At 44.8% G+C, this 20,871-nt stretch overlaps 1 long non-coding RNA gene and 1 pseudogene across 1 annotated transcript; both read left to right on the top strand.

Moving 5' to 3' along the window:
• The first annotated feature begins 407 nt into the window (after positions 1–407).
• LOC145528607 (NADH dehydrogenase [ubiquinone] 1 beta subcomplex subunit 1 pseudogene) lies at positions 408–611 on the top strand (annotated as a pseudogene).
• Positions 612–11,715: 11,104 nt separating this feature from the next.
• Positions 11,716–19,409, top strand: LOC145530591 (uncharacterized). Its single transcript, XR_014071922.1, has 3 exons — positions 11,716–11,886; positions 13,087–13,155; positions 15,818–19,409. It is a non-coding gene; the product is annotated as an uncharacterized LOC145530591 (long non-coding RNA).
• Positions 19,410–20,871: the final 1,462 nt, after the last annotated feature.

Raw genomic sequence — 20,871 nt, 5'->3', positions numbered from 1 at the left:
TTAGTTTTCCATGGCTCCATCACAAATGACCACATATTAGAAGCTTGAACAGCATGTATTCACTACTCAGTTTTCTGTAGGCTAGAATCCAGGCACAGCATAGTGGGATTCTCTACTTCAGAGTTTCTTCAGGTAGATAACCTGATATAGGTCAAGACTAGGGTCTCACTGGAGGCTTTCCTGGGGAAAGATCCAGTTCAAAGCTCCCTTGGATTGTTGCAGAATTTATCTCCTATAGGACTGAGCTCCCTGCTTTCTTGCTAGCCGTCGGCCTCGAGTCTTCTTCAGGTTATAGAGGCTGCTCAAAGTTCTTCATCATGTGGTCCCTCTCCATAGCCCACCTGACATCATGTCAGCTCACTTATTCAGAAATGACCTTGGAGGCCACCGCCCTTGGGTGTGGGGTCATTGTTGGTTCTGAGGCTGAGGCATTCATGATGAACTTACTTCAGATTATGTGTAACCACTGGGTACATAGTCATGTACCTGTTGGACTTGACTTTGGATGTTATCTACACAGAAATAATGATGTAAAGCTAAATGCCTTCAGGAACAAGAATCTGTTATATAAAAGGAAATTGCAATCCAATGAAGAAGTCACCTGGATGTAAAGGCTGTGGCTGAATTACAGAATGTATTGTTGTGGTTTAGTTGGTAAGTCATGTCCAACTCTTTGTGATCCGTTGGACTGCAGGGCACCAGGCTTCTCTGTCCTCCATTGTCTCCTGGATTTGCTCAACCTCATGTCCATTGAGTTAGTGATGCCATCCAACCACTCATCCTCTGTTGCCCCCTTCTCCTCCTGCCTTCAGTCCTCCTAGCATTAGGGTCTTTTCCAATGAGTCAGCTCTTTGCATTAGGTGGCCAAATATTGGGGCTTCAGCATCAGTCTTTCTAATGAATATTCAGAGTTGATTTCCTTTAGGATAGGCAGGTTTGATCTCCTTGCTGTCCAAGGGACTCTCAAGAGTTTTCTCCAGCACCGTAATTCGAAAGCATCAAATTCTTTGATGCTCAGCCATTTATATGGTCCAATGCACTTTTTAAATTAAGAGAAATAGAAACACATTCATTAAAAAAAATGGCAGTGGAGAATCACTCTTGAATAAATTTGCACATGCACACATATATACACACAATAGCGTGATGACAGATGTTAACATCTTGCCACTTTTACCATAGTTTTCTTTTTTTAAAGTCTTTACTGAGTTTGTTACAATATTGCTTCTGTTTTACCTTTTGGTTTTTTGGCCATGAGGCATGTGGTATCTTCGTTCCCTGACCAGGGGAAACCTGATTGAACCTGCACCCCTGCATTGGAAAGCAAAGTCTTAACCACTAGACCACCAAGGAAGTACCCACCATAGTCTTTTATTTTATATTAGTTTGAGGCAAGTCACAGGTTTCACCCACATTCAAGGGGCGATGATCAAGACTTGAACATAAACCTTCAGTGACTCAGCTGCCTGGGGGGGTCTATCTGCCCCAGTGGTGGGTTTTTGTACCATTTATGCATCAGTGCCCTATGAACCAGCTGACTGGTCTACTCCTTCATCTAGTTCTGGAGGGATGATGAAGTCAGGACTAAATTACTCCCTCTCCCTAAATTCATGACAACTTCTTTCACTTCTTAGAAGATTAATGTGTTCACTTAAAAATGAGAATGGATTTTCAATTTTACATAATTTAAGAGTTTTAGTAAAGACAAGTATTTGAGCTTTATTTCTTGACCTTTGCTTCTGACCAATCGCTGTTAATATTTACCTGCAAGTCAGCTCAGCTCTGCTTTTGCCAGTTTCCATTGAAGGGCAAAACTCATTCATCTCAGGGCATTTGATACGCTTGCAAATGAAATCGCTAGAAATGCAGTGTGAAGTGGTAAACCATCCATTAGGCCTCCATTTTACTTAAAATAACAGGCTGTAAAGTATCATGCTTCAATTTAAAGAAATAATGGCTACAAACAACAGCCCTGATAGCTATCCTTACAGAAATGAATGAGTGTGCACCCATGATATTGGCACCTTCTCAAGAGAAGAAAGTTTTTCAATGAGGAGGCAGGATGACTAATGTTTCCACTGGTAAAAGATTATTTCTTTCCATAGAAAGAAAAGGCTCTCAACAGAGATCAGGAGATTGAAATTGAAGAAAACAAAATGAATAAACATGGAAAGGATATCTGGGGTCAGAAAGGATAAATCCATCCCCCAAATCACACATACCCTCAAAGATAGAAATGGGACACCACCGTAAAGAACCCATCTTATTTATCCAAAGGAGACAAAGGCCCGGTTGGGGAAACTAATAGGGGACTTATTAACATAGCATAGAGAGACCTCATGGCAGTGCCCTTTTTCATGTCTTTGGGGTGGTTGGTTTCTAGAATGGGTGGTGGCATTGCCCCCTTCTATAATTGTGGTATTTCTCTCTGTTTTACATAGCAGACCTATTCCTTGGATTTCAGGAAGGAGAGTTGTGTCGAAAGCTCTGTTTGCCCACATCTGTCTACTCCCTAAGGTCACTCAGGACGTTGACCCTCTCTTTATTTGCTGCCAAATGGCTACTCACTCAACTCCTTTCCTCTCCCAGTTACAAAGAAATTTTGGGGGTAGTTCTGATGGGGACACTGGCCACTTCACATTGGTTGAACCAGAGTCTGGTTGGAATTTCTCAAAAGATTGGAAAAAGTGCCAGTCAAGAAGGTCCTCAACATATCTCTACAGTTATGGTACTTTTTCCTATTTTTCAACTTTTAAGTGAGTTTTTCACTCCTTTATAGTTTGGTCTGGCCTCTCTGGTGGCTCAGTGATAAAGAATCCACCTGCCAATACAGGAGACACAAGTTCAATCCCTGGGTCAGGAAGATCCCCTGGAGAAGGAAATGGTAACCCACTTGAGTATTCTTGCCTGGGAAATATCATGGACAGAGGAGCCCAGCGGGCTTACAGTCCAAGGGGTCACAAGAGTCGGACATGACTTAGCAACTAAACGACATAGCTCGGTTTTTCAAATGGGAAGATGAGAGGGTAAGGAATTAAAGATTGTTCAAATCAAATCCTTTATTTCCTTTCCTCATAGCTCATTCATTACTCCTTTGCTTTTGTAGAGTTTATTTTCTTTGTGCTATGGTAAACAATGAAAGCATCTCAGGTTTTTTTTTTTTTCTGATTATAGATTTGGCCCTCTTCCATGGGCTTTCATATGTAATGTTCTTCTTTTCATAATTATTTATAATGTGTGTGTGATTTCCTCTTAATGTATCATACCATACCTTTTTGACTTTAAATGGGGCATTTTCTCATATTTTAACACTTTCAAAATTGGATTGTGACAGAGAGTAAATGTGAAGAAATAAATTAACATATTTTCAATATAACTGGTGGATACATAGGAACTATTAAATCATTCTTTGTGTGTATTTATATATTCAGAATATCTTAGAATTAAAATAATTTACATGCTTAATAAGAGAATAGGCTAAAAAGTGAGGTATGGAAGGAAGTAGATTAGGAACATTTAAAAAAAACAACATCTAATCCGATCTGTTGCTTTCACTGATGATAAAACTGAGATAATCTTAGAGGAAATTACGGTCACAAATTTTTAGGCCAAAATCTTAGGGGGAGCTTCCCTGGTGGCTCAGTAGTGAATAATCCACCTGCCAATGCAGAAGACATGGGTTCGATCCCTAATCCGGGAAGATCCCATATGATGCAGAGCAACTCATCTCGTGCCCCACAACTACTGAACATGTGCTCTGGAGCCTGGGAGCTATAACTGCTGAGCCCATGTGCAGCATCTACTGAAGCCTGTGCACCCTAGAGCCCATGTTCCACGTTCCACAATGAAAGGGGCCACTACACTGAGAAGCCCGAGCACCGAGCCTGGACAGTAGCCCCTGCTCACTGCAACTGGAGAGGGGCCCGTGCAGGGGCGAAGACCCAGCACAGCCAATAAACAAATTTTAGGGGCAAACTGTCTGTGGAGTGTGTCCCCTGAAATGAATGGCCTTCCAGATAATCCACCAGGACCTGTGCTCTTTACTGAATGTCTTTAAACTGGTGCAAAATTCTAAAAATAGCTCCTTAGCAGACTTCCCAGGATGTCTGGAACAACCCTTATTCATTTCTTTAGACTAAAACACTGGACAATTCTAAGAGACTAGCCTCCTGAGAACATTAGCATCCTAACCTGGCACCCACTTTAAAACCTGGGCCTCAATGTACTTTTTTTCTGTTTTTTACTGTGTTATGTCTTCGTTGCTGTGCAGGCTTTCTCTAGTTGCAGCAAGTGGGTGCTACTCTCCAGTTGCAGTGCTCAGGCTTCTCACTGCAGTGGCATCTCTTATTGCAGAGCACAGGCTCTAGGATATGTGGGCTTCAGTAGTTATGGCTCCTGGGCTCTAGAGCACAGGCTCAATTGTTATGGCGCACAGACTTACTTGCTCCAAGGCATGTGGGATCTTCCAGGATCGGGGATCAAACCAGTGTCCCTTGCATTGCAAGGCAGACTTTTAACTACTGGACCACCAGGGAAGCCCTGGTGGTTCTGATACAATCATATCAATGTATTTACAAGATTTGATTGCAGGTTACCTTTCAGCACCCAGATGGCATAGCAAACAGAAAGATTAATTTTGAAGAGGGGGGAATGATGGGTAGGAAAAGTCCATTGCATATGAGTGCACCCATGCACAGCATCTGTTGATGGGACTGACTGTGAGCAGGGGAGGGAAAGGTGAACAGGTCGTGGATGCCAGGGTTTAGCCAGGTCACATGGTTGCTGAGGCTGGGACCAGGCCGGGGCTGAGGGTTTGCCCCCTTCAGAGTCAGGCTCCACTGAACACTGTGCGTGTGACCAGCCTGGAGTTGTCTCTAAGCTCTTGCTCTGTTTTCCAAATCTGCAAAAAGAAACAAACCAAAAAACCCTCTTGACCAAATGACAGTTTGTTGACCTTTGAAATAATCTGAGCTAGGAGTATTTAAAAGGAAATCTATCATGAATTACCTTGCTGGAATGAGATCTAAATGTGTTTGCCAATTTCATGTCTAGAAATTAATAATAAAAAGAAGAACATAAACATGAGAGATTTATTTAAAATTATAACTTTTAACTTGCTCAAGACTTGATTTTATTGCTTATTTTGCAGCAGGAGAATTGAAAAATAAACATGATCATAAACGTGTATTTTTAAAATGACAAAATATTAAAATCACGTGTTGATGAACACTTTCAGAAAAGTAATCAAATGCAGCTGGTGTTTTGTGTGTTTAGCAGCAGAGTTCTTTTATTCAAATGAAGTATTATGGGAAAGCTGGTATGTAACAGAGCAATGAGTAGAATTTTGCCAGTTGCAGGTAGAGTTTGGGACCAAGAGGCAGCTCATTTGGGCCATGTATCAGTCAGCTTTTGCAGCAGTAGAGCTGTATAACAAAGAACATCCCAATTTCTAAAAAAAAAAAAAAAAAATTATTTTTAACTTTTTCTTGGCTGCACTGCACAGCATTTGGGATCTTAGTTTCCTGACCAGGGATTGAACCTGTGCTCCCTGCAGTAGAAGCAAGGTGTCTTAACCACTGGACCACCAAGGAAGCCCCAACCTCAAATCCTTAGTGGCTTACAACTACAAATATTTCTTTCTTGTTTGCAGGTCTGTGCAATGGCTTTCGTGGCTCTGTTCCAAGTTGGGGAATAGGTTTAGAATTTTGCTCCATATGAATTCTCATTGTAGGACCAGACTGAAGGATGATTTCCTATCTAGAACTCAGTGTTCTCATGGCAGAGAACAGGGATGCAAGTGGTTAAAATGAAACCATGAGATACCACTTGAAGGCTCTGCTTAGTACTGGCACGTAGCCACATCCACACAAATTCCACTGGGCAAAGGAAATCGTATGGCCATAACCAACATCAATGGAGTGGGAAAGTAAACTCCTATGGAAAGGTCAGAAGAGCATTTGCTAAACTAAAATTTTATCCACTTGATATGTCCTGAGTATTGTGTCCCCCTAAAATTCACACATTGAAACCTATCTCCAAAACTGATGCTATTAAGAGATGGGGCTTCTGGGAGGTGATTAGTCACAACAATCTATTTCGGTTTCTAAATGATGAGCATACTTTTAGTAATATTTTCGGATGGGAAAAGAATGTTAAATATGTATTTTTGTTGTTGTTTAGCTGGTAAGTTGTATCAGACTCTTTGGGACCCCATGGACTGCAGCACTCCAGGCTTCCACATCCTTCACTATTTCCTGGAGTTTGCTCAAACTCAAGGCCATTGAGTTGGTGATGCCATCCAACCATCTCACTCTCTGTCCCCCTCTTCTCCTCCTCCCCTCAATCTTTCACAGCATTAATTGCTACTAATTAATATTTTAGGGATAATACTAATGACGTCTCACTTGAAATAAACGGTCATCTCATCCAAAAAATAAAAGAGAGAGCTCTCTCATCCCTTCCATGATGCAAGGACACAAGCAGGAGTCTGTGACCCAGAAGAGGGCCCTCATCCAACCATGCTGCTCCCTGATCTCAGACTCTTCCAGCCTCTAGAACTGTGAGAAATAAACCTGTCTAGCAGGCAGTTCCTCTCTGCTAATCGGTAATGCTCTAAACTGCTTAAATATATCTTCTAAATACTTAAAAATTTGAGACTTGAGGCAAAACTTATAATTATAGAGGATGCAGTGAGACTATTAATTAACTTGTACCTAGAGTGGATTCAGCCCACTAATTCATATCTTCTGATTTTGTAGATGTCAAAAGCATCTTGGCAAATATTTGTTGCCAACCCCAATCACTGGGCTTGGTCCTAAGGCCCCTTAGGATGAAAGACTGGATGAGATTTGGGAGGAAACAGAGTGTTTTAATTTTGTACTTGTCGTTGATTTTCATTTCATGTTTTCAAATTTGTTTTATTTTTTATTTAATTTTGTATTGGAGTATAGCTGATTAATAAAGTTGTGACAGTTTCAGGTGGACAGCAAAGGGACTCAGTCATACATACACATGTATCCATTCTTCCCCAAACTCCCCTCCCATCCAGGCTGTCACATAACACTAAGCAGAGTTCCCTGTGCTGTACAGTAGGTCATTGTTGGTTATCCATTTTAAATATAGCAGTGTGCACATGTCCATCCCCAACTCCCTAACTCTCCCTTCCCCTCATCCTCTGCCCTGCACCATGACCATAAATTCATTTTCTAAGTCTGTGAATCTGTTTCTATTTTGCAAGTAACTTTATTTGTATCATTTCCTTTTAGATTATGCATACAAGTGATATCTTTCTGTCTGAGTTCCTTCACTCAGTATGAGCAATCTCTAGGTCCTCAGCAATCTCTAGGTCCATCCATGTTGCGGCAAACAGCATTACTTCATTCTTCTTAATGGCTGAGTAGTGTTCCATTGTATAGATGTACCACTTGTTTGTTTTAACCTGGGACATTCTCCTGATGAAGACAAAGAGCCCACCATGGAGTTGTCCTATAAGAATGACATGTAAGCCCCACCAAGCTCAGGAGGAGTCATAGACAAATATGATGGAAGGAAAAAACAACCAGATTGTATTTTTCAAGATTCCCTCAGATTTTTATCCTTATACAGTTAGCAAACACTTTGGGAAGTTTCTTAAACTTTTCTTTCTGCCACTAATGGTCTTCACACCAGCCTGCAGATTTTAGAGCAAAGGGATTTCCTGAATCCTTAGCTCCTTCTTTATTTAAAAAAAAATTATTTATTTATTTTTGGCTGTGCTGAGTCTTCACTGCTGCTCTCTGGCTTTCTCTGGTTGTGGCGAGCGGCAGCTCCTCTCCAATTGCAATGCTTGGGCTTTAGGATGCAAGGGCTCAGTATTTGTGGCTTGCAGGCTCCAGACTGCGGTCACAGTAGTTGTGGCACTCAGGCTTAGCTGTCACAAGGCTTGTGAGATCTTTCTAGACAAGAGATTGAACCCAGTGTCCCTTGCATTGCAAGGTGTATTCTTAACCTTTGGACCACCAGGGAAGCCCATGTAGCCCTTCCTTTAGAAGCAAGGGTACCAAAAGATCAGTATTGCTTACCAGTTGGCAAAAGACTTAAGCATGGCTTTCACTTCTCCTGTTATTAAACAGCAGAGAGCAGCAGTCCCAGACTTGCTTCATCCTTAAGAAGCAAGCTTCTGTGTTTTGGGTAGAGAAATCTGGCTGCTAATGGATGGATGGTTCTTTGGTGCCTGTAAATCCATGGTCCCAGGAGAGCATCTTTGTGAGGATGTTGACATTTCTGTGTTCTTTCTTCTCTAGAGGCAGATTGGCAGCACCTTCACCCTGAGAGCTTCCTTGGTGGCTTAGAGGGTAAAGAATCTGCCTGCCAGTGCAGGAGATGTGGATTCAATCCTTGGGTTGGGAAGATCCTCTGGAGAAGGGACTAGCAACCCACTCCAGTATTCTTGACTGGGAAATCCCATGGACAGAGGAGCCTGGCAGGCTGCAGCCCATGGGGTTGGAAAGAGTTGGACACCACTGAGCAACTAAGACTTTCACCCTCCTCACCTGATGTTCCTGTGATCTGAAGATCTTGCAAACATTCAGGGAAGAAACTTTAACGCAGAGTGGAGGTGTGTATCTTCCCAGAGAGATGGGCAGGGCAGGGGAGGAACCTGACAACAAGCAAGTGCCTCTTCTGGTGCCTTCTTTCTGGAGTGTAAAATGCACAAGGAGAAACCTCAGCTTTTGGAAAAATAACCTAACATTCTCCTGAGTAGATTTCCCTGCCAATAAACCAACACTAACCTGGAAGCAATCAAGTTAATGATCTAGCTGAATGTCCATTCATCAAAAATCAAATCTTAATGATCTAGATCAACGCAACCAAGGAGAATGCTCTAATGTCTAGGTATTTGCAGCCTTTTGTGTCCCTTAAATTCATCTGTCTAAGACTTGAGCAAGACATAAATTATGTGAAACATCAGCTCTGTTTCAGAATTAACTTGGGGACCCCATTTCATTTCTGTGTCTCTTTGTTAAAATAGTTATTTGCTTATTTATTGATTTGGCTGCACTTGATTTTAGTTGTAGCATGCGGGGTCTAAAGCTCCCAGACCGGGGGTGGAACCTGGGCTCCCTGCATTGGAAGTGCAGAGTCTTACACACTGGACCATGAGGGAAGTTCCTCTGTATCTCTTTCAGTGGAAAATACAATAGTTGTTATAATCCAGCATATACCCTTTGAAATCAAAGTGTAGCACTTTAGATCTAAAAAGCCAAATATTACTTAGTCATAAAAAGGAATGAAATTGCACCTTGTGCAGAGACATGGATGAGCTTAGGGACCGTCATACAGAATGAAGTAAGTCAGAAAGAGAGAAACACATGTTGTATATTAACACGTATATGTGGAATCTAGAAAAATAGTAGAGATGAACCTATTTGCGAAGCAGAAATAGAGACCCAGACATAAAGAACAAGCATAAAAACACCAAGGGGGGAAAAGGGTTGGGATGAACTGGGAGATTGGGGATGACATATATATATATATATATATGCTATTCTGTATAAAATAGATAACATAGAACCTACTGTATACCACAGGGAGAAGAAAAAGAAGGTACAGTCTATTTGTAGGACATATATTAACCTTAAGAATGTATTCCAATACACATTAGCTGCAGAAAAATACGGTTTGATTTCGCTTATACAAGGTACCTAGGGCTTCCCTGGTAGCTTAGCAGCTAGAGAATCCATCTGCAATGCAGGAGACTTGGGTTTGATCCCTGGCTTGGGAAGATCGCCTGTAGGGGGCATGGCAACCCATTCCAATATTCTTGTCTGGAGAATTCCATGGACAGAGGAGCCTGCTGGGCTACAGTCCATCTGGTCACAAAGAGTCAGAAACAACTGAGTAACTTTCTCTTTCACATACAAGGTACCTAGAATACTGAAATTCATAGAGTCAGAAAGTACATTGGTAGATGTCAGGGGCTGGGGGTGGGGGGGGTGGGTGGTGAATGGGGAATTAGTGTTTAATGGGGACAGAGTTTCAGTTTAATTTCAGTTCAGCCCTACAACTGAAAGTAAATGAATTCTGCCACTAACTTGAATGAACTCAGAAGATAAGTAAGATTCGGTCCTGGCCAAGATCTGTTGAGACCCTGAGCAGCAGAACCAACTAACCCATGCTGTAGACTCACAGTTAGTGGAATAATAAATTTGTGTTGTTCTAGCCAAGTTTATGGTAATTCGTTACAGAGCATGGAAAACAGATACACTTAGATCAACCCTGGAACCCCGGGCAAGAATGGACTTAAGAAAAGTCTCTGTACTGACAACTTAGTTTCTTCCTGGCTAATTCCAGGAAGACCTCAGCTGTCCCCCAAGAGGGAGACAAAGCAACATACAACCCTCATCAGAGCCCTTGAGAAGGAGCCCACCGGGCTGGGTTCCTACACTCAGTGGGGATGAGCACAGCCAGACCCAAATGGTGCATGTAGCTCTATCCTCACAAGTTTAGGGCAGAAATCACAACACTGACAGCCTTAGGCCCCTAAACATCCCGCAGACGTGGTTTGCTCAAATGCTTAAGAAAACTTGGGATTTCTTGCCAATATACATAAAAATTCCCAGCTGGTGCCAGTGGTAAAGAATCTGCCTGTCAATGCAGGAAACACAAGAGACAAGGGTTCGATCCCTGGGTCAGAAGATCCCCTGGGGAAGGAAATGGTAACACACTCCAGTATTCTTGTCTGAAATCCCATGGACAGAGGAGCCTGCCAGGCTATAGTCCACAAGGTCACAAAAAGTCTGATGCAACTGAGCATGCACGCATGTAAAAATTCAGAGATTTTATACAGAGATTAGAATTTCTGGCTTTTCTTGAAAACTTGGGAGATATGACAACTTGAGGCCCATGGGGACTGAATAGCAGTGCCTTTTTCAATTGGGACTGTCATGGCAGACCCCATGGCTCCAAACTGTCTTGCACCTGGGCTGTTTCACTCCTTAGCTTTAAATGTCAGGTCCAGGGAGACTGTTGGTTTGGCCCATGCTTAGGACCATGTTCTTGTAAGGATCAAGTTGGCAGTTCAGCACAGAGAATGCAGCAAGCATCCCTAGGTATGGGCAGGGTCGACAGCCTTTCTTCCAGTGGTGCTGTGGTGTCATGGTCTCAGCCCTTTGCTGCTCTGGCAGGGGGAGCAGGAGAGGGAAGGGGAGGAGAAGATGGGGGGGCGTTGGCCGCTTGCCAAGCAACTCCGGCGTCTCCGAGCAGGTAGGAAGACACAAAAAAATGAGCGGCTGCAGCCAAGCTTGGCTGGAAGACTGAACAAAGAACAAACTGCTGGCGACTCCTGCCTGGAACTCTCAGCTTGCCAGCAGCCAGGGGCCCCCGGGAAGGCAGGCTGCGACCCCCACACCTGATTGCCATTCATTTCCAGCCAGGCAGCTCTTAGCAACAGCTACTGGAGCTGCACGTCAGCTAGAAACGCATGGTCCCCATGAGCCCGGCCAAGCAGAGAAGAAAGGCAGAGCAGTGAGGAAAGCTTCCCCGGCTTGGTGGTGCAGGCAGCCTCTTCGGCACCAGGCAGGAGATCCTCTTTTCACTGATGAGCATCCCTGAGCTCAGGCAGCCTCTTACTATCGTGCAGCAACCCATTGGGCAAAGCTCCCAGGAGGCGAGCTGTCTGGCATCCAGTGTACATTGATAAAATGCAACCCTTGTACTTTGGCTCACTTAGTCTCGCACACTCCAGATGGCCTTTGTCTGGGCCTTCACAGCCTGGGCCTGTGGGGAGAGAGAGGTCGGCAGCCTCCCAGCTGCCAGGCACTGCGGAGATGGAGGCTGAGGCAGAAGCAGAGGTGCCGGTTGGTGGAAGAGGCAGAAATCACACTGCTCAGCTTCTGGGAGGGAAAGGTAAGGGGGATCAGGGGCACACAGGCCTCGATGCTGGACTGCCTGCTGTTCTTAAAGCCCTTTCCCAAATTTGATGAGGGCTTGAGAGAGAAGGCTCCCTTTCCCCATTCCTCACCCACCTGTGTCTGCTCGCTCCATCAGCAGCAAACACATCCTCTTACATTCCACCACTGGACTGGGGAGCAATGGCTACTTGAGAGGAGGATTAACAGGGTGTGATGGGGGCTATGTCTTCTTGCCAGGTGAAGATGCCCATCCCTGCTCTGCAGAAAGAGCCCCATCCAGTGCTGTGCAATTAGGGATAACAATGGTCTTCTGTTCATCCCCCCTGGCCTCGCCCTTGGGCATCTCCTGGGGCCCTGGTCTGGGTTTATGCACAGGGCAAAGTTGTCCTGTAGACATTCTGGCCCAGAGCCACGTCCTCATCTGTCAAGTAAAGGGGGTGCCCACAGCTGTGATGTGAGCAATCTCTGAGTCTGCAGGTCACCGCTGAGGACCTCACCTCCTCCTGATTGCTGGCACTGGCCGTACTGTTGTGTCTTCCCTTGGTCTCATTCGCATCCAGCAACTGGCAGGCTCTTAGGTCTCAATGTAAGAGGGCTCAGAATCAAGCCAGTGTCCTAACCTGAAGTCAGTGCCAGCACTGACAGTCTAGCCTGGACATCAGCAAGGATGAAAGCCTTCCGTTGGGTAAGGAAATGCATATGAAAGCAATGCTGAAACTGTAAAGCACAATTTGTTGCTGTCGTTCAGTCACTAAGTTATGTCTGACTGTTTGCGACCCCATGGCCTGCAGCACGCCAAGCTTCGTTGTCCTTCACCATCTCCTGGAGCTTGTTCAAATTCATGCCCATTGAATCGGTGATGCCATCCAACCATCTGGTCCTCTGTCGTCCTCTTCTCCTGCCCTCAATCTTTCCCAGCATCAGGGTCTTTTCCAATGAGTTGGATTTTCGCATCAGGTGGCCAAAGTATTGGAGCTTCAGCTTCAACTTCAGTCCTTCTGATGAATATTCAGGACTGACTTCCTTTAGGATTGACTGGTTGGATCTCCTTACAGTCCAATACAAATGCCCAAAGTGGTCATTGGTAGTCCTACCGTTTGAACACTAGAACCCTAAATGTAATTATGCATTCTTCTGTTTGCAGCAATGACTTTGTACATAGAAAGTCATATATACTTTGCATTCCTTTGTACAGCCTTCTGTTGTCTCATCTGGCTGGAGACTAGCTCTTCAGGAGACAGTGGCACTTTTCTCAGGACACCAGGTGAGAATGCAGCCTGCAGGGTTTTACTACTTGCCTCTAGGCACCCAGGGGTGGTGTGAGGCTTCCTGTGCTTCCCAGGGACCACCTTATATCTTAAACAGCCTAGGACTGGCTCGGTCCCCTGTGCTGGGCAAGAGGTTCTCCTCTGGGTTTTTTTTTCCACTGGTGGGTTCTTTGATTCCCATTCAAGAGCTTTGCCAGCTCAGATGATGAAGAATCTGCTTGCAATACTGGAGACCCAGGTTCAATTCCTGAGTCAGGAAGATCCCCTGGAGAAGGGAATGGCAACCCACTCCAGTATTCTTGCCTGGAGAGCTCCCATGGACAGAGGAACCTAGTGGGCTACAGACCATGGGGTTGCAAAGTGTCAGACACAACTGAGCTACTAATACCAGCACATAACACTAGCACAAGAGCTTTGACTTTTCAATGTGCACAGTGGCAAGGAGTAATTAACAAGGAAACACCTTCAATGTGTTCCTCCTCCCTGGTTCAGGGAACTGCAAATGACTCACCAGTGCCCCTCCCCCACCAGTGTCTTCCCCATCTCCCAGGTGAATGGTTCCCTTTCCTTGGTGCCAGCGTGGCTTAAGTGCCTCTGCACTAGCTTTCTCTCCTGATCCAAGACTCCTTTTGTTATGGCTGAATGAACAAACAGAACCTGCAGGAATCAGTGGCTAAGAACCTTACATTTAAGGGGAAAACAAATCTTGCAACAAAACTGCTTTTATAAGATGCTCCAAATTGGAATGTGATGTCTGTCTTGGAATGGCTGGTCAGGCTGTGTGTCACAGCTCTGTAGAGAAGCTGCAATTTGTTTCTTTCCAAGTCTTCCTTTTCTCTTGTTTTCTACTTTCAAAGTAAAGGTACTGCCAGAAAAATTTCTTTTCTCAAGGACATACAAATTACCTCTTCTCTGAGTCATGCATTTATTCTTGATTCATTCAGTAAACTCTCTGACTGATTTCCATTGATTGGGGATAACGATACACTGACTGAAGCATTATGTGTAAAACAAAAACAAAAAAACACTCCCAAATCTTGCTTTTGTATTACAGTACAGTTAAAAAACATCTTTCAAGGACAGGGGGACAATACAGAAAATGACTTGTAAAGCCAATACTCAAGTCCACAGACCTTGCATAACTTGTGATTTGAACAAAAGTATTGAACAAATGTTCGCATGGTTTGGAAAGACTTTTTTTTCCAATGTTGAACAATAAGCTGATTATTTCACATTTTGAAAGTCAGTTTCAGTTGCTTGTTTTTTTTTTTTTTAATCTGAAAAAGAGAACCTGGAAAGGAATACAAATTCCTTCCTGGAAAACACGTATCCCTTCATGCCGTCTCTCCACCCAGATAAACAGCACGCGCACACAGCGATTAGCCAACTGCAGCCCCAGGCATGAGCACCACATCTGTTACTGAGATGCTGGAAAGACAGTGGAAAGCAGCCTGGCTGCCTGCCAACCCTCAGAATCCAGATTTTTGCTGACAAGGCTGTCAATAAATGGGCAGATGGCATCAGCTCTGCTGGCAGGAAGGTTCAGTTCACCCAACACAGAAGGTTATCACAAATTCGTGGTGCGCCGGGCTGAGCCCTTTGTGGGGCCATTAAAACCATTCCTGGAAGGAGGAGAGAGAGCAGGACAGACCGAGAATTCAGGAGGCACCGGCTTCATTTAATGAGATTAACTGAGCCGCCCACAATCCGAAGGCCAGATAAGATTATCCCTGGTGACCTTGCAAGAGATGTGGAGGGGGAAGGGTACCTCATTCACACACTGCATTTTATGCCATTTAAACACAAGGATCTGATCCTTAGTGACTGTGTGTCCCTCTGTGAAGAGAACTTGACCTGAAATAAACACTTGCTAGGAAGGCACTGCTTGTCTGCTTTATAAGCATATGCGCTTGCCAGCTTGTCTTATAAGAAATGTGTGCATGTCCTGAGCCTGGAGCTGGCAGCTCTAGATGAAAAACCAATGATGTGGGCTCTCTGTCATATCTAAGCCCCAGAATAAATAGCACAGAGAACCCTCAGAGAGGTCCCCAGGGGGTGACCTTTCCTGTAGGTTGTTGTTGTTTAGCCGCCAAGTCCCGTCCAACTCTTTTGCAATCCCATGGACTGTTAGCCCAGGTGGCCTTAGTGGTAAAGAGCCTGCCTGCCAATGAAGGAGATGTAAGAGACCCTGGTTCATTCCCTGGGTGGGGAAGATCACCTGGAGGAGGAAATGGCAACCCATTCCAGTATTCTTGCCTGGAGAATTCCACGGACAGAGGAGCCTGGTGGGCTATAGTCCATGGGGTCACAAAGAGTCAGACTTGACTGAGTGACTGAGCACACGTGCACACAACTTTTTACTTTGCTGACTCTCCCACTTCCTTCCAGCTATTCTTGCACATCAGATTTAAATAAAGAAGTCTCACCTCCATGGAAGCCTTTTTACTTTAGGTCCTCATTATCTGATGAGAATATACATCTACCCAATACTGGGCCTGGAAAAAGAGGAATAGAAGCCAGGCTTAAAATTGTCAATTGAATGTAAACAGGATTTAGGGGGTTAAAAGGAAATGAAAGTGATTTCAGAATCTATGGGTTTGAGGGTTTGAGATCCAGCTACAGATGGTTTCTTTCTCATTTCTACTCTTGTTTTTTTAGTTGCTGTGGACCGCTAGGAGAAGAAAGAGAAACCACGCCCAGTTTTAAGGGTGTAGCTGCCCCTTTTAGGCAGCATTCAGGTAAACCCCGGATCTGCCTGTCTCTCCGTCAGGAAGATAGGCTGAATTGTGCTCTCCCCCGCCACCATTCATATAGGAAGTCCTAACCCCCTAGACCTCAGAGTGTGATCTTCTTTGGATATAGGTCATTACAGATTCAGTTAGTTAAGACAAGGTCATGCAGAAGTTGATTGTGTTCCTCATCCAACTTGACTGGTGTCCTTATAAAAAGAGAAAATTTGAACACAGACATGAACCCAGGGAGAAGACCATGTGAAGACGAAAGCGGAGCTCAGGGTGGTGTGTCTACTAGCTGAGGAACACCAGCAAAACTGCCAGAAAAGATTGCCAAAGATTGACAGCAAGCCACCGGAAGATGGGAGAAAGACGTGGAAATTCAATTCTTCCTCACTGCCATCAGAAGGAGCCAACTCTGCCAACACCTGGATCTTAGGCTTCTAGTCGCTACTGAAGCCACTCAGTTTGCCTTACTTTGTTACACAGCCCTAGCAAACTAGTACAGTCAGGTAGCTAGAAAATGAAGTCAAGGCAAGCAAGAGACTCTTTCTTACTGGAGTCAGCCTCTACCCACCTCCCAGCCCCACATGATTGTTCCTAAAGAGCATGCAACTCTCTGCCCCACTTGGGCAGCCAAAGCTGCCAGTCTATCCCCTTGTGTGTGTGTGTGCTAAGTTGCTTCAGTTGTGTCCCACTCTTTGTGATCCCATGGACTATAGCCCTCCAGGCTCCTCTGTCCATAGGATTCTCCAGGCAAGGACAATGGAGTGGGTTGCCATTCCCTTCTCCAGGGGATCTTCCTAATCCAGGGATCGAACCTGGGTCTCATACATTGCAGGCAGATTCTTTAGCATCTGAGTCACCAGAGAAGACACTCCATCCTCCTTCTAACAAGTAAAAAGAAGGAAGCTAGCTGCTATACGAAGAGTCTCATTTTTTCTATTGGCCCACTCAAGGTTTCCAGGGATATCTGCTACACAGTTGGTTGGAAAACTCTTAAAAACATCATGACAGGGTGGCAGATAAAGGGGTGTGGCTGCTTACCTTGATTCCTTCTACTCCATATCTTGGAGACCAGGAGTTTTGACACCCCTCGTAAGTAGGGCTGATTCAGTTGTGCTCACCTCTGGCTATGCATTAGCAACATCTGGTAACTTAAACAAAGCACTAGGACCTGGGGCCCCATCCCAGAATCTCTGGTCAGGGATGCTTGAGCATCAACCTCAGGTGATCCTAATATATAGCCAGGGCTGAGCCCCATTGGACCAGAAGGAAGGGCAACAATGCCTGTAAGGAGAGACTTGTAGGAGAGAGTGGGGATCTGCAGAATTTTGTGATCATGCTATGGAGTAGGCAATGTAGAGACCCTGAAGAATTTTAAGCTGGGAAGTAATGTCATATTGCCATTTTAGCAGTGATAAAGGATGTTTTGGAAAAAGGAGATAAGGGAGACATGAAGACCAGTCAGAGGCTCTTGCATGGTCCAGGTGAGTGGTGGCGAGGATCTTAATGGAAGTGGTGGAGATGGGTTGTAATGGTGGGGATTTAAATGATACATAAGTGGTAATTTGGATGGCAATTTAGACAAATTAGATTCGGGCATTGAGGGGAGGGAGGAATCAATAGTGAAACCCAGTGCATGTGTGATGGCAACCTTTACTAGGCAGGAAACCCAGAAAGCAACCCCGTGAATTCTGGTCTAGACATGCTGGGACATGGAGCGGGGAGTTGGGAGGGTTCAGGAGGAGACTGAAATTCTTTGGGTCTGGAACTCGGACGGGCACTTTAGGGTGAGTTGTACTTTTAGAAGTTGTCACTGTTTCTTAAGAGCAGGTTAAGAAAGAAGGAGTCACTGACAAAACTTGGGGACCACCAAGGCTTAAAGGGAATAGGAAAAGGAGGTTAACAGAGCCAAGAACATCACACCAAGGACAAATGATCATGCACAGCCCTGCTTTGATGGGTCTCGGCTCTTATAAAACCACACTCCTCAACATGACCTGCAAGACCTTCAGGATCCATGCTTTCCTCTTTGAGACAGGCTGGGACCTGAGACCCTTCACTGCAGTGCTTGCACCTGACACAGCTCTCCTAGAGCAACAAGATACAAAGAAACTGTGTGGGACTAAAAATAACTGTATGCAGTGAGTTGGGATAAATTCTGGACCAAAAGATACAAAAAGATAGCAACAACAAAAAATCAACTCAACTGCCATTTCTAAAGAGCTGGGAGCAAAAACTGGTGTTGGGAGGGAAAGCAAGGTACTACACATGCACCCTGCACGCAATACCACTTAAGGGATGGGCAGACCACCTAAGCCACCTCGCCGGGCCAACCCCTGGACACACCCCTACCCTCACACCCATGTAAGGAACAAGCTCGCCTCCTGTGTTGGGGAGGGAGCAAGCAAGGGAACCTGTTGTTTGTTCTTACCCTGCCATACCACCTGCTGAAGCAGGGACCCCAGTAAAGCCTTGCCTGAATTTCTTGTCTGTCCCCCCAGTTGACTGGGGAAGGCTCAGAACCCTGGTTGGTATCACTTTTTCTAATTCCGAAAACTCATCAGCTGCTCCTCTGCCCCCCTAACCCCCACGCCCCCACCAAGCCCTTTTCCCTCTCCCAGCCTCATGAAACCATTCTCTGCTCCCCTGACACTCAGACCTCTTGCCTGATGCTCTCCATGGCCCTCATGAGTCCTTTCTAATGTCCTTGATCTTAGAACTCTACTCATCCTGCAAGAGACAGCTTCTCTGATCTTCAAGTCAGAATCAGTGCTCCCCAAGACCCTTCCATCCACATGATGAAGCATCTGTAAAGCCACGTAATTAATGGGCTAGCTTTTCATTCCTGAGACTGTGGATTCTTCAAGGGCTGGGACTTGAATCTGACTCATCTCCACTCGCGCTGTGCCAGAGGCAGCTCCTGGCACAGGGTAGTTAGCTCCTTCATCAATGTTTACAGTCCACATGATTAAATCAATGAAAGCCTATCACAAAATCAAAGCCTTGCTTTTCGGTGGGTAGAACCATGCCGTTTCTCACCCGAACCTGGCGGTGGAAGCCAGCGTACTTAAGCTTGTAAAGAGAGGAGGGCGGCAGGGTTTAATGTAATCAAGGGTTAGATGATCTACCAACATCTTTCCAATTTCCTCTCCAGAAATCATCACCCTGCAAATGGCTGCTCAGAATAGGCGAACAAAGGAAGTATTTTTCTTCAATCACTCATGACACATTTAAGGATAAAAAAAGAGCAAGTTCCTCTAATATCTCTTTAATCCCTACCTGAAGTAGCCGGAGGAAATGAATATCTGATTCTGAGTCTTCCTGCCTGAAAAGAACAATGCTTAAAACTTGTAAATGTCAGAAGATGCTAAGGCTGGTGGCACTGTTTGATCTATAGAAAGGAACTGTAAACAGGAATACCTGAACTCCACATAAAAGCAAATCACCATTCCTTCTTTCAACAGCAATTAACACAGCCATTTTATGATTTGTTTAGGTGGAGCCAGCCCAACTCTCTCCATTAAAAAATGCATAAATTTTATCTTACAGAAAATCCTGGCAGAAATATTAACTCCTCATTCTCTTCCTTTTCATAGCTAGAATCAAAAATATCTTTCAATGGATAACCAACAAGGACCTACTACTATATAGCACATGGAACTCTATTCAATGGATACATGTATATTTATGACTGAGTCCGGTGGCTGTTCACCTGAAACTACCTCAACATTATTAAGTGGTTATGTGCTAAGTCGCTTCAGTCCATAGAATTCTCCAGGCAAGAATACTGGAGTGGGTAGCTATTCCCTTCTCCAGGGGCCCTTCCCCACCCAGGGATCGAACCGGGGTCTCCTGCATTGCAGGCAGATTCTTTACTGTCTGAGTCCTGGGGAAGCCCTACAATAGGGATGATCTTAAACGTATCCACTTCATGGATTATCTCCTGGTGCTGTAAAGAGGATGAAAGGAGTCGATATGAGTAAGTGTTTGGAACATGAACTACCACAGAGTAAGTGCTGTGAGTTTGGTTATTGCTGTTCTGAAGGGAGGGGACAGGATATCATAGTTTACAGCTCCATGGTCACAGCTGACCAGCGTCAGGGTGGGCACATGACTTATGCAGCTAATTAGGGTCTACCCTTTGAGATTTTCTCCATGGACCTGGGTAGGGACAATCAGTCCTCTGCAGTGTCTGCATTCTGAGGGGTGAGGTGCAGGAGCTTCTTCCGGCTGGGCTGAGGGGTTCTTTCCTTTTTTTTTAAGTCTTTATTGAATTTGTTACAATATTGCTTCTGTTTTATGTTTTGGCTTTTCAGCTGTAAGGTACTTAGCTTCCCTACCAGGGATTGAACCACACGTTCTAGTGGGAAGGCAACGTCTTAACCACTGGATGGCCGGGGAAGTCCCAGGGTTCGCCTTTATTAACTCATTTAATCCTCACAAGAAGTGGATGAGTGAAGTATAATAACTGTACCCAGTTTGCAGGTGAGGAGACTGAGGCACAAAGAGCATGTGGAGGTGAAATCTCCTAGTAGCATCCTGCTGTGTGTCGTGTGAACGTCCCATCTCACAGAAGCTGGCAGGGCCCTGAGCCTAGCAGGCAGGGAGAGGAGTGTGTGGGGGCCCAGCAGCCCCTCAAGTTCTTTGCTCAATCACAGGGCCAGCTCTTCACGTGAGACCATTCAGAGAGGACACGTGTTCATCTCCGCAGTGGGCTCAGGCCTTCCCTCAGCCATGGACACAGCTCTGTAGAAACACACTGATGTCCTAGTTCTCTTTGCCAGCTAATGATAAGGTCAGAGCAAATGTGGTTGGCTAATGATTCCTAGTCAATACTACACAGCGGTCACGTTCTACCGCCCCTAATGCTTCCTTCAAGATCAATCCCATTGGCATTAATAGAATGTTCTCATTAAGAATATATGAGACGTGCTGAGTGGCATATGAATGGAAAATAAACATTAGGAGATGAAG

The sequence above is a fragment of the Giraffa tippelskirchi genome, chromosome 12 (assembly GCF_054371585.1).
Source record: "Giraffa tippelskirchi isolate mGirTip1 chromosome 12, T2T-mGirTip1v1.2.pri, whole genome shotgun sequence".
In the NCBI taxonomy this organism is placed as follows: Eukaryota; Metazoa; Chordata; class Mammalia; order Artiodactyla; family Giraffidae; genus Giraffa; species Giraffa tippelskirchi.
This window is presented reverse-complemented; position numbering and strand designations above follow the sequence as displayed.